Here is a 15,735-nt window from a genome sequence, read left to right as displayed (position 1 = left end):
CTAAATGCTTTTGGAAGTACTTTAGATCAAATATTTTCTAGGCTAGAGAAAAATGAAGAGAAAACTGTAGAAAATTAAACTAAAATAGAAGAAATCAGAAGAAGTATTAATGCCATAGAAAAAACAATGTCTGAACTATGACAAAAATAATAGATTTAGAGGCAAGATCCCAGAAGAAATAATGTGCTTATCAGGGGCATCCCTGAGTCATACGAACAAGCTTCTTTACATATTGCAATAAAAGAAATCTTTGAAATACTCTTGGACAAAAACGCTGCAGTACAAAACTTTGTAATAGAGCGATTTCATAGAGCATTAAGAAAATATCAAACTCTTGATGCTTCAAGGCAAGTCTATGTGAGACTACTGAATGCAGCTCATGCTAACATGGTTTTACAAGCTGGCAAAACCAAAAAACAAATAATTTGGAAAGGCAATAAAATAACAATTGCACAGCTATCAAGCAACAGAGACAAAGACACCTCCATTTTTAGCCATTGTCTGTGCAGCTACTCGTCTAAAAGTGTGGAAGGTACTGAAACTTTGTATGGCTGGGACACTCTCTCCTGTTTTAAAACATGTCTCTGTAACTGCATAGATGTCTATATTCTCTAGTATGAGAAGGGTTTGAAGGAAGTATGGTGTTTTTTTTTCATTTAGGCTCCTGGCACTGAGCAATTACACTATGATTTCAGCAGAACATTATAACATATAAAGTTAATCCAAAAACGATTCCCTTCTTAAAACAAGAAACTCTTAAAACAACAAAAATTCACCCAATCTTAATAAACAGCTGTGAAATTTTCAAGAAGCTACTGATATCAATAAATTTAAAAGACATGATTACTCTTCTGCAACCAATACATAACAACCCAGATATAAAACTAGCAAACACTATGGTAAACCTATATAAATACCCTTTAATACAAAATTATACAGTATGGGATTTTTACCAATTAAATAACCTTTCAATGGAAAATATCATGAAACTACTTAAAGAAAGCAATAAATATAAAATGATAATTAAACATCTTATACCTAGTAAGTACTATAACCAAACATATCAATTTAGTTGAGCAAGATGTTAACTTAGCACAACAAGTTCTATAACTGTTTTTGAGTAAAAAGAAAATGATATCAAATACATATAAATTAATAGCAAATATTAAATCATCATCTTCTTTCGGCTGTTCCCATTAGGGGTCACCACAGCGGATCATCTGTTTCCATTTCTTCCTGTCCTCTGCATCTTGCTCTGTCACACCAACCACCTGCATGTCATCTCTTACCACATCCATAAACCTTATCTTAGGCCTTCCTCTTTTCCTGTTACTTGGTAGCTTCATCCTTAGCATCTTTTTCCCAGTATACTCAGCATCCTTCCTCAGCACATGTCCAAACCAATGTAATCTTGCCTCTCTGGCTTTGTCTCCAAACCTTCCAACCTGGGCTGACCCTCTAATATACTTATTCCTAATCTTGTCCACCCTTGTTACACCCAGTGCAAATCTTAACATTTTTAACTCAGCCACATCCAGCTCAAACTCCTGCCTTTTTGTCAATGCTACTGTCTCCAACCCATATAACATAGCTGGTCTCACTACCCTCTTGTGGACCTTCCCTTTCACTTTTACTGGTACTCGTCTGTCACAAATCACTCCTGACACTCTTCTCCACCCACTCCATCCTGCCTGTACTCTCTTCTTCACCTCTCTTCCACACTCACTATTACTCTGAACTATTGATCCCAAGTATTTAAACTGATCCACCTTCGCCACCTCTACTCCTTGCATCCTCACCATTCCTAATTAAACATTAAAATACAATTCTTTTTTCAAAGTTTTGGGGAAGTAAAGATAACACCATAACAGACAATCAAAAGGAATTAGCTATTAGAAATACTACGAAACTGACACCATATAAAAAGTTAATATACACACAGATCATGATCTTCAACAATGCCTACCATACACCTGTTCACCTTAATAAATTCAACCCATCCAAGTCACCATATTTCCCCTTTTGTCCTAATAAAGAGGCAGATATTCTCCACATTTTTGGAGCTGCAAAACAGTTTATAAACTATGGTGCTCACTAAGATTCCTTCTAGAGAAATCAGGCTATTAAAAATTCACGTTGTCATGGGAGACAGCTATACTACATGTATTCAAATGCAATAATAATAATTTCTCTAAACACATTTTAATAACACTATGCACCCTACTAAAAGCTTACATAGCAAAAAACTGGATAGACAGATCAAGACTAATCTGGTCAGAATATAAAAGCATGACGAAAAAACATATATTAGCCAAAAAGCTGTATACAAAAAGACAGAAGAACCAAACCTATTATCAGAGGTACTGCAAAGCATTAATTGATATTCTATCATAAACAGTAAGTTAAATGCTAATTATATAAGGATAGTAAACACATCACATAGCTGAGATTAAAAACCACAATAATTAAGGTGACATATTTGTATATAGGGTATAGTACAGTAAATTATCATTCTATAGGTTGATGTTATACCTCTAGTACTGCTCACAAATGCAAAATAATGTACATAAGAACTGCTATAGGATAAAAGTTCTTGGACTAAATCAAAATATAAGCATATCCCCGTAGTAACACAAAATTGTAGATCTACCTAATTTGAATGCTAATTAGTAAAGTGTGTAATATATTTTATTACTTGCTTATGGTATGGATTCTGTAACATCAACTGTACCACATGCATATGTCTTGTTTATCTTCTGCATATTTTGTGAAAAATATTTAATAAAATGAAATTTGATAAAAATGGAGGTGTCTTGATATACATCAGTAACAAGTATACCTGTGTGTTGGCAAAACAGAGTGATAAACTGGAGTTTTTCTACCTGCAGATCACCGTAGACAAAATCCCATATAATTTCTTAGACAACTGTAGATCACCCTTTGTGTCCCAAGAAACTCACAATCCATATTTGGACTTCCTGGAGACATTTGGTATCCAACTTAACGCCTTACTCATGGGAGACTTTAATTGCCCCTCTATATACTGGGAATCCTACATGGCCTCACATCTACAGGCAGAGAGATTCCTGGACTTTGTAAATAGAAACACCTTTGATCAAATAGTAAATGCACCCACTAGAGGCTCCAACATACTAGACCTTGTACTGACAAACATGGCAGAATGATGCATCTCCACTTAGCCCCACCAATGTCTTGTCATCCCTAGTAAGGGGGCATAAAGCTGCCTACTTCAAAATCAAAATTAACTCCATAACCCTAGTAAACTTAGTAACAGTTAGGAAGTATTCCAAGGCAAACTACCTTTTATTAAGTGATGGTTATTCAAAATCCAGTTCTTCAAACCCTGAGAACACAGCAGCCTACAATAAATTGCTGTCAGAAACTCTGTACAACCATGTCAATGGCTACATAGAGGCTACTGTACCTACCTGAAACAAGCCAAAAACTAGCCCCAGAAACAAACTGTCCTGGTGGTATCACAAATTAAACAGGATAAAAAAATCATGGCAAAAATTAGGACAGGTAATTCCCATAAAGATAAAAAATCCCTCATCAAACTAGGCAACTAAGAGGGCTTATTATGACAAACAAAACCAACTTTGTGGTTAAGATAGCCTCCCAGGAGAAAGATAAACATAAAATCTTCTTCAACTATGTCAGAAACCTCAAGGACAGCATACAGAAATGTGCTGAATTGGTAGTTAATGGTGCCACTTTCACTGAGGCTGGTGATATAGTAAAACTGTTAGTGGACAGATTCAGCTCCAACTTTACCCCCCCCCCCGTCTCACCCCCAACCATCCCTCAAGTAATACCCTCAACCATAACCCCTTCAACTATAATTAGAAAGCATGTACTAGCTGTACTCACTAAAGCCAAGAAAACAGCCTGAATGGACCCCAGTAACATCCCAGGATGCCTACTGAACAGTCTAAAATATGGCTTATCTGGACCCAAGGAGTCACTATTTAACTATAGACCCCTTTATAACATGCTAGATAACTGTCTGGCTCACAGATATGACCCAAGAGGTCACTTCACTGAGGAGATTTGCACAAAGATGCCAGTCACCAGTGGAATTCCACATGGCTCTGTGCTGGGCCCACTCCTCTTCTTGGAGGTCAAAGCCAATATCAGAGGCCTCTAGCTGACCAAGTTCACAGATGATTGCAAACTGGGAGCAGTCATTGAATCCCCCCACAAAATAAAGCTTGGTGCCAAAGCTATGGTTTAAAACTCAATACAAAGAAATGCATTTTAGTAACTTTTGGAAAGTTGGGCACACAGGGTAACTATGTCATTGATAAAGCACACCCAAATGTTGATTCACTAATCAGGGATCTATGAACTTATGTAGATAGTAACTTAGCCTTTGACCAAAATTTGTCAAAGTTAGTAAGAAAATCCTTCTGCATTGCTCAGCTTACAAGTAAGGGCATGACATCTAGGTCCAGAGATGTCATTGTACCACTGTATTCAGCCCTCATCTGATCCATCATAGAGTATAACACCCCCATTTGTAGATAACTGAGCAGACACATGCAGCAACTGGAACATGCACAAAGGTTCCTTACAAAAAGAATATAGGGAATAAATACAATGTCCTATGCTGATTATATCAAGGCCATGTCTCTTTACCTGGTATCATACAGACTTCTGGGAAGTGATCTTTGCCTAGTGTAGAAGGCATCACTAGATCCTGTTTTGATGAACCTTTTGCATATCTGCAAAACAGAATCAAAACTACTAGATCAAAAGACCTAAATTTTGCTTGCACCATAAATATGACATATTGCAGAGACAGATATGTTTTTTAGAGAATTCCCATTCTCTGGAACAGGCTGCCACCCATATGAAGCAGAGGTCCTCCCAAACCCTATTTAAGTGCAAGTTTGACTAATGGATAAGTAATTGGAAATTCAACCCTGGGCTAGTGCCTACATCTCTGATTGACAGAGGCAGTCAGTAAATCAACCCCTACATAAATCAAATCTATAAGTCACATTTGGGTTGCACATATAGGCTTATATGGGCTCTAGTGGTCGTTAGCCTAATATACAACTATGAACCTATGAACGTATCTGACTTGCTCAGAGCCATGCAATATGCAGGTGTAAGTCATGGAGTCAAAACCTAGGAGTGCAGGATGCAGCTCAGTCACTGTCTAACTCATTTACCTAACCCATACCTAACCCATTTATCTAACCCATTTACCTAACCCATTTATCTAACCCATTTACCTAATCCATACCTAACCTATTTATCTAACCCATTTACCTAACCCATACTAACCCATTTATCTAACCCCTTTATATAACTCATACCTAACCCATTTATCTACCTATTACCTAATCCATTTGCCTAACTCATTTATCTAACCCATTTACTTAACTCATACCTAACTGTTAGAAAAATATGTAATAGTAATATGCATGCTTAATGCATTTAGTGCATTCGAGATTTAAAAGGGTTAATACATTTATTCTGTTCACACTGCATGAATCTGCACAGCCATTAGAAACTTAACAAGAAGCATTCTATTTTCTGCTAATGTCAGCAAATAACAAGAAGTAATTCATTTCTGCTAATGTCATGAAACTTAACAAAGGGATATTCATTTCTGGCTATGCCATGAGAAAACATGCAGCTGCTAGAAGCTATTGATAAAGAAAACAACAGATGCTTGAAAGTTTAAACCGTAGTCAGCATTACTTGTACTAAAGCTAGAAATGTACCTTGAATCTAGGTAAAATGTAACACATGTATTAGAACAGTACAATAGAAGAATTGAAATGCTGAAATGGGCTGACATAAACCCAAGGCCAGGTTGTTTTTCTCAAAATGTTTTGCAGAATGACAGATATTTTTTACTTGGTCAGCAATAAGTCTAACAATATTTTTTGTAGAACATACAGAAAGCTGTGTCTAACTACGTCAGCAATAGAATGTAACATTTTCTATGTGACAGGAAGAGAACTGTATAAGTATAACCTACTAATCATTAATTATCCAGACAAACCTTGTGCCTACATGCTTTGTCTCCTTGCTGCAAGTAATAAAGGGTGCCTTGCTTGAACCTAACGTGAATTGGTCTTTGAAGTTTTTTCCTTTGACAGATTGGTCCTTCGGCCCAGAACCCTCTCTTCACCTCGGATCAGACAGGCCAGGTGGTTGAAACCGTACGGGGAAGAAACCAAATCGGTTCTTCTTATCTGAAAAGTCCTCCGACTGAATTGTCGTTCAAAAGAGGCCAGCCACTTTCTGATCTGTGACTGAAGGACAGGTCTCCGCGAATTGGTGATCAATCACGTGGGCTCAGGTAAGGTGAATCTACTTTTTTCTGTTTTCTGTTTTAGATCAGGGACTAGATTTGTATTGTTTTTATCAGACTGTATTTTTTTTACAAGTCAGGGACAAAAAAGATTACTGTCTTGTCAGATCAGGAGAAACAGAATAAGTAGGCAGTCATTCTGAAGAGACTATAATAAAATCCGTGGTACCACGTTAAAAAATAAGAGAAGTTATGTAATGATAAAAGGATAGAACAAAATGGGTAATAATTGCACAAAAAGACCCCAAGATCCGCTGTTAACAGAAGACGCAAAATACATGCAGTCGCAGCGCGCCGACAATATTAAATATTATTCAAAATGGGTTAATAAGTACAAATTTGACGGAAAATTAGAAAAATCCTCGCTTATCAAACTTATCAAACAGCTCAAAACCAATTCCAAAGGTCGGGTAAAAAAGCAACATAAATTAGGAATCCCTCAGGCACACAGGTGGATTGAGGAAGTAAACCGTAGGGAACAAAAGAACAAAAATTCAAAAGCAATGTTTTTAGATAAGGAGGATAATAACTTAGTAATAACATCAGCACCTCTGCCTCCCTTAACGGAATATGAAGCAAATGAACAGGTTAGTCCACCCCCACGATATCCTGTGGTCACTGAAGATAGAGATATTATGAAAATAAAACTGACTAAAATTAGAGATCCCATCGAGACCAGGTCTCAAACAAAGCCAAGTAATTCAGATGAAGGCATCGAGTTATGACAAATGGTTAAGAATTCACGGTCTATAAGTGAAGAAGAAGAAATATGCCCACTTATAGAAGTACCCAACCCTCAGGCAGGTCAGGACAATCAGGACCCAACTATTTTAGTGTCTAGACCTTGGACTCCGGAAGATATCCGGAAAGCCACTGAGGGAATCCCCCATCCAAAGGTTAATTTTAGAAAATTCTATGAAGATTTACAAGGAATAAGGCTGAGTTATAACTTAAATGGAGAAGAGGTAGAAAAGGTAGTTAGACAAATTGTAGGGCCAGATTGGTATATGATTAGTGGGAACTGGAATCCCCATGACGTTGCACAAAGACCCCTCCCATATAGCAGCGCAGAATTAGACACCAGAGTAAAAGGTCTTACAGACCGCATCTCTGAAAAATGCAGACTGGACTTGCATTAATCAATGCATCCAACAAGAAGGTGAAACGATTGACCAGTATTATGCCAGACTATTAGAGTGTTTTAATAACCACTGTGGAATGCAGGTTCCTGAAGATCAAACACAAGATTCCCCATATGAACAGCAGTTAAAGAATGCATTTTTAAAGGGCAGTATTGCACCTATAAGCAGTTTTATTACAAAACACATGGTAGATCATCATACAAGCAGGTTACAATCATTACTTGAATATGCTAGGCATGCTGAAAGGCATTTTAATAGCAAAAAGAAGAAGAAAATATTTTCTGTAGAAGATGGAACAGAAGTTTATGTAGTACAGTCCAGGAAAAAGGGCAAGAAAAATGCACAGGGAAACAAACAATCTGATCAACGATCAGAGGATTTTGAAGGGTGAAAGAAAAGGGGAGAATGTTTTAAATGCGGTAAAAAGGGACATTTGGCAAGGGATTGCAAGAAAAATAAGAAGGCAACAACGGAAGACAAGGAGGGTGAGGACTGACTATATGGTAGTCAGAAATCACTAGAAGGGGCTAGCGAAGAAGGGATAAATGAGAATGTGATAGAGGGAGTAGAGGAAGTGCAGGAAGTTAGTGACAATGAAGAAAATGAAATATTAGACCTAGCTTTATTGAGCTAGGTCTATTTAGCAGACACAAAACCAGAAGTTACACTCTTGGTAGAAGGGAGGGAAGTCAAATCCTTGTGTGACTCAGGGGTATCACGAACCCTGATACATCCATCCAAACTGCCAGAAAACACAGAGTTGCCTGAATACATACTGGTCAAAGCAGCTAATGGACAGCTGTATCGGGAGCCTCTCTCCCGTAACATTACAATAACTGATCCTGTTTCAGGATTGACCCAAAAAAGCAAAATTGTTGTTTCTGCAAAATGCCCAGTAAACCTCTTGGGCAGAGACCTCATGCAGCTATTTGGTATAGCAGTAGTCCCAACCATGCAGGGTATGGAAGCACAGTGACAAATTGATACCTTTACAGTGCAATCGGAGGGTGAAATGTTTTATTGGTACAGCCAGGACTTGGTTACGTCCAGGGACTGTAACCAAATAGTTAATGAATGTAGCCATCAGCAAGTTCCCCTCCCTTGACATTGATAAGAAACACCTGTTGCACTGTACCCTGCATTACTGTAACACACCAGGACCTGATAAGGAATATGAGCAAGAATTGTTTAAGAATCATGCAAACAGATTGATATTGCGTAACCTGTACTGGGACACAGAAGGGAACAGTGTTGCCAGCTGTTCATTGCCTCAGGAGTTCTTTGCACTTTATAAATCTAATCGATTACCACATGTTAGCTTAACCAGAAACAGAAATATAGAATGGGCAGACCTAGGAGAAAAAGTCACGAGATGGGAGAAACAGACAGAACTAGAACTGTCAGAGCAGGGAATACAAATACAGAAGTTGAATTGGATAACTCAGACCAACCCAGCTGTGCACTTGCAGTCTAGCGTGGACAGCTGATTGACACTCCTGTTAGAGGAGGAAGAGAATGCCTTACGAAATATACCAGAGACCCTCTGGTCAACAGGAAAATCAGATGTAGGATTCATTCGTACAGCGGGACCAGTTACTATCACGCCAAAGTCAGCATTTAGACCACAAAAAAGACAGTATCCCTTAAGAAAAGATGCAGAGGCAGGGATAAAGCCTATTATAGCAGCCTTACTTAAAGGAGGGATACTAGCAGAATCTCCAGATTCACCATGTAACACACCCTTATTTCCAGTCAAAAAAGCAAATGGAGAATGGCGTATGGTCCAAGATTTACAAGCTGTAAATGATGCAGTAATACCAAGGGCACCCACGGTGCCAGACCCACACACCCTGTTGAATGATTTAAAACCTCAACAGAAGTATTTTTCTGTGGTAGACATCAGCAATGCGTTCTTTTCGATACCGATACACCCTGATAGCCAGTATTGGTTTGCATTCACATTTCAGGGGAAAAGGTATACATATATGCGACTACCACAGGGATATTGTGAAAGTCCAACAATATTCTCACAAGAAATGGCAAGCAACTTGGCGGGATTCACCCCACCAAGAGGCAGTCAGATTTTACTTTATGTTGACGACATCTTGCTGGCAGTGCCCACCCAGCATGATTGTATAGAAGATACCATAGCACTTCTACAATTTTTAGCCGCTAAAGGACATAAGGTAAATAAAAGTAAACTGCAACTTTGGAAAAAACAAGTTAAATACCTGGGATATGTAATATCCAAGGAAGGCAGAACATTAGATGAGGACAGAAAAATAGCAATTTTGCAAGCACCAAAACCCACTACCAAGAAGGAAATGATGTTCTTCCTGGGTACAACTAATTTTTGCCAGAGCTGGATTCCAAACTATGCTATGGAATCTGCACCGCTAACTGACCTTATATATAAGAAGCCTATGGCAGCGCAAGATTTGTTACAATGGACACCAGAAGCAGAATCTGCTTTCTGCAAACTGAAGCAGTTAATAGCATCCTCATTAGTTCTGGGATTGCCAAACTACCATAAACATTTTTTCCAAACTGTAGATTGTAAGCAGGGTTACATGACATCAGTATTAACACAACAGCATGGGGATAAGCAACGCCCCATTGCTTACTATTCATCACAACTAGACCCAGTGGCACAATCCTTACCCCACTGTGTACAAGCAGTAGTTGCAGCTGCAATGGCAGTACAGGCTTCGGCCTCAGTAGTCTTATTCCACCCTCTCACTTTGAGAGTACCTCATGCAGTCACGATTATTTTACTACAAGAAAAGTTGGCATATCTTTCCCCTGCTAGGCATCTTTCCTGTATGACTATATTGTTGAGCCAACCTCACATGACAATTGAACGATGCACAACTTTGAACCCTTCTACTCTGCTCCCGACCCCTGCAGACGGCACACCGCACCGCTGCCTGCAGGTAATTGAGCAAAAGACACTACCTAGAAAAGATCTCACGGATGCCCCCTTGGAAGATGCCGAGGTGACATACTACGTGGATGGCACGTGCAAAAGGGGTCCTGCAGGACAGAACCTAGTAGGATATGCAGTAGTTTCTGATACTGAGATTATAGAAGCAAAACCTTTACCACCCAACTTATCTGCACAAGCAGCAGAATTGATTGCCCTGACACGGGCATGTACCTTAGCAAAGGGTAAATGTGTAAGCATTTTTACTGATAGCCAGTACGCTTTTTCTACTGTACATGTTTTTGCACAACAGTGGAAAAACCGGGGAATGATAACATCTACTGGGAAACCTATAAATCATGCACAGTTTATTTTAGATCTTTTAGAATCTATTCAGTTACCTCAGAAAGTAGCCATTTGTAAATGCACAGCTCACACCAAGCAACAAGATAGGATTTCAAAAGGTAATGTGAGAGCTGATACAGCTGCAAAACAAGCAGCCACAGAAGTATTTCTTTTAAATGAGGAATTACAACCCTCTGAGATTTTAGACTTAGTAATGTTAAAAACAATGCAGACACTCACTACGCAAGCTGAAAAACAATGATGGATAAAACGAGGAGCAATTCTCGAAAAGGGGCTGTACATCTTTAGAGAAGGGAAACTGATACTACCATCTAATTTGTTTTGATATGCAGCTTTGTTGAGCCATGGGCAGTGCCATGTCTCAACAGGGGGGATGGTACAGCTGGTGAACCAGGTGTTCACAATGTACTGATTTACAAACTACTCTAAAAAATTTTGTTTGACGTGTCAGATTTGTAACAAACATCATGCACAGGGGGCGATAAAGCCCAAGCAAGGGAGTTTCCCTACAGCACTATATCCGTTTCACACTATCTGTATGGATTTCATAGAATTGAACAAATGTGAAGATAAAAAGTATTGTCTTGCCATTGTAGATATGTTTTCCAGGTGGGTGGAAGCCTTTCCAACCAAAAATGCAGATGCAGCTACGGTGGCAAAAGTACTTGTCAAGGAAATAATTCCTAGATTTGGCATTCTGGAAAGGATCTACAGTGACAATGGTACACACTTTGTAAACCAAACCATACAGCAGTTAAGTAAGCATTTTGGTATTTCTTTAAAAAATCATTGTGCATACCATCCACAATCTGCAGGGCTAGTTGAAAGGCATAATGGTATATTAAAAAACAAATTGAGAAAATTGATAGCTGAGACAGGGAAAAACTGGTTATACTGTTTACCTCTGGCACTGTTGAGCATGAGAACTGTCCCTACAGCAAAAGGATTGACTTCTTTTGAAAAGTTATTTGGAAGGGCTTACTATACACCCCAGTGGAAACTTCTCATGTCATCAGACCAGGAAGCTGATTTTACACTAGCTGAATATATGAGAAAAATAATGAATTCTAAACATCTGTTGCAGTCAAATTCTGTTTCAGATAGAAAACAAACCGAGACATCAGAAGTGGCAGTAACGCCCGGAGAGTGGGTGTGGATCAAAAATATAAAGAAGAAGAATTGGTCATCACCGAGGTGGGAAGGTCCCTACCAGGTGCTTCTTTCGACACCCACTGCAGTCAAGATAGCAGAGCAAGCTTCGTGGATCCACCTGACGCACTGCAAACTTGTTAAGAACTTTGAACTGGACAAAAATCTTACCTCTCCATCGGGGCCCTCAGCACAAAGTCTGGCTACAAAGTGGGGGTCAGATCAATAGGACTGATCCGTCTCAATCCCAGTGAAGAAACCATCAGTGCTGAAGGTCCTATTAGGGCAGAGAGTAAGAACACATGTCTGAAATAAAGATGACAGAATCCAGTAAGATTCAAATGTACCTATTCGGAAGAGTCGGAGAAAACAGGAATGCAGAACAACAGTTTCCTCAGAAGTATTGCATAACCATCCTGTTGACTGTACTAGTGACAATAATCTTTTTGTTGTGGCCATTCCTTTTCACAGCCACACAAACTGAACTGAACAAGCGTGCAGAGTGGCACACAGAGTGGCACCCAAACTTTAACACTTACCAGGCAATCAAATATGTGTATGCTGAGACCTTCAATGTTTCGAATTGCTGGATTTGCACAGCTTTGCCAACAGCATATGGGGGGTTACTGTTAACTTAAGTCCCCCTAGGAGCCAACAAGACCTGAGAAAACTTAGTCTATGATACATCAGATGCCACATCACAAGATAAAGTAGCATTGCACTTGTCTGCTCGACAAAAGGGGACTGTGTGTTTTTACAAAAATGATTCAGTTCAGGTGGGTTGGAGCAATTGCAATTTGACTGTTCCCTATAGATGCTACAATAAGACTGATAACACAGGATCCTATTGCAACACGAGCTATGATTCATTTGTTGAACTGATGCATAGGATAACTGATGAAGTAAAACATAATGCTGACCTTTACAAACAACTGTCAATGATAGACAAAAAAATGTTTCATCCAGAGCCAGGACATAGTAAAGTTACTACCAAAGTAGAAGACTGTTATTTTGTATGTGGTAGGAAAGCATACAAATGGTTACCTGAGAATTGGTCCAGCAGTTGTTTTTTGGGGTACCTGGTTCCGGCCATATGACACACAGCAGTTTTACCTCAAGGGAAAATTCGGAATGTTCGATGAGAAATCAAGAAGCCTGTCAATCCAGTAGGGCAAATCAATGCGGGCTGGAAAAAACATCATGCTGTGGGCTTAGGGAAAAATGGACTGTCACATATGGACTTGGGTGATACCATCATCTCGTGGGCAGGTGTACTGCCAGCATATGGAGCAACAAAATCAATCTGGGAACTGAGAAAATTGTCTAAACTTCTCAAAATAATGAGCAATGCAACCTTTTCTGCCCTAGAATTGGTGACTGATGAACTGACTGCCATGAGAACTGTAGTGCTTCAAAACCGTATGGCTCTCGACTTCACCCTAGCAGCGAGAGGAGGTACGTGCGCTTCAATCCAGGAGGAGTGCTGTTCATATATTCCTGACCACAAACACGAGATAGACAATCATCTTGAGGTAATTCAGCAGGTGTCAGCCATGACCAAACCAGGACCAAATCCATTGACGGACTTTTTTCCAGAGATTGTTTGGGGGGTGGGGCAGTATCCTGATGAACATCCTGATTGCCATCTGTGTAGGAATGATCCTACTAGTGGTATGTGTGTGCCGCTGCATCCCCTGCATGAAAAGACTGATTAAAGAATTTATAGACATGTCAGCTTCAGAAACCTTATACCAAGGTGCTGAACTTGAAGAATTGTTAAAAATCTGAAAAGGCTTTCATAAGTTTAAACTGAATGACTCTCTTAACTGAAAATCCTGAGTAGGAAGAGGTTAGGGGAAGAAAAACTGTTTATGCTTATCTTGAAAGTAGAATAAAAGTATTAAAAGGGGGGAAATGTTAGAAAAATATGTAATAGTAATATGCATGCTTAGTGCATTTAGTGCATTCGAGATTTAAAAGGGTTAATACATTTATTCTGTTCACACTGCATGAATCTGCACAGCCATTAGAAACTTAACAAGAAGCATTCTATTTTCTGCTAATGTCAGCAAGTAACAAGAAGTAATTCATTTCTGCTAATGTCATGAAACTTAACAAAGGGATATTAATTTCTGCTTATGCCATGAGAAAACATGCAGCTGCTAGAAGCTATTGATAAAGAAAACAATAGATACTTGAAAGTTTAAACCGTAGTCAGCATTACTTGTACTAAAGCTAGAAATGTACCTTGAATCTAGGTAAAATGTAACACATGTATTAGAACAGTACAATAGAAGAATTGAAATGCTGAAATGGACTGACATAAACCCAAGGCCAGGTTGTTTTTCTCAAAATGTTTTGCAGAATGACAGATATTTTTAACTTGGTCAGCAATAAGTCTAACAATATTTTCTGTAGAACATACAGAAAGCTGTGTCTAACTACATCAGCAATAGAATGTAACATTTTCTATGTGACAGGAAGAGAACTGTATAAGTATAACCTATTAATCATTAATTATCCAGACAAACCTTGTGCCTACATGCTTTGTCTCCTTGCTGCAAGTAATAAAGGGTGCCTTTCTTGAACCTAACGTGAACTGGTCTTTGAAGTTTTTTCCTTTGACACTAACCCATTTAACTAATGCATTTAGCCATAGCTTTAGTGAGGGTTTCAGCCTTTATATTTATAAAATAAAATGTTTTATAATGTCAGCTTACTGTGTGTGTGTGTGTGTGTGTGTGTTTGTGTGTGTGTGTGTGTGTGTGTGTGTGTGTGTGTGTGTGTGTGTGTGTATTTCTGCATGCACCACAGAACAAACCTCCAGGGTGTGAGCTGTGCAGCACAGTTTAAACAGGCAGAATGGCTTTGTATGCAGAAGTGTGCAGTATAATTCATTAACTATTTAAAATATGCTAATTTATTTGTCCATTTCTGACATCCATTCCCCATTTCATCTCATTAGGGCTTTGCTCTCACTGCCTATTGTTACTGTCCTGCTATGCTACATATCTCTCAACTATCCCTGATTTTCAGGGACACCTCTGATTTCAGCTTAGTATTTTGCTCTGTCTCTCTCAATCCAGTTTAAAACTGGTGATTTTTGGAGAAAAGGTGGTAGAATAAAATTAATAAATCATGAACAATAATTAAAGTTATAGACTTCTTTTACTGTACCCCCCCAACTAAATATATCAACTACAAGATCGCACTACTTTTGGGAAAAGGGCAAAGTTCACTGTCTCGCACAAAAGGTTACTTACCCTGGGAAGATCTTCGTTGTTCTGCTGCCTCGATGAAGTGAGGTTCAAAATTTTGAGTGTTGACAAAATGGGGTTCTATAATCTGAGATTTTGACAAAGTCAGGTAGACCCATATATCTAGCTGTGTGCATATGTGTTTTCGCATAATGGCTTATGCATGTAAAGACTGCATTCTAACACAACCAGCATTGTTGAAGCTGCTACATGAAATCCATTCCCCATGTCATCTCATCAGGGTTTTGTACTCACTGACTATTGTTACTGTCCTGCTATGCCACATAATTCAAATGTCCCTAATTTTCAGGACAGTTGAGATGTATGCCTTCTGCATGTTTGATAGCCCTCAAATTGAGCTGTAATGCAGTGTCATCCATAGGATCATAGGAGGTTACTAGGCTATTGGCCCTGAGGCCCTTATAAGCCTAGCCAAGAGTTTAGCCCATGTTTAGACAAGTCAGCACCCAATGCCCCTGTCCAGCAGGTACACGGGTGGAATCCCAGGGGTGTATTTTCTGTTTCCCATCCACTTATCCAGGTTGT

The sequence above is a fragment of the Protopterus annectens genome, chromosome 6.part0, assembly GCF_019279795.1.
Source record: "Protopterus annectens isolate FY-2018-M chromosome 6.part0, PAN1.0, whole genome shotgun sequence".
Taxonomy (NCBI): domain Eukaryota; kingdom Metazoa; phylum Chordata; order Ceratodontiformes; family Protopteridae; genus Protopterus; species Protopterus annectens.
Note: the sequence above shows the minus strand (reverse complement) of the source record.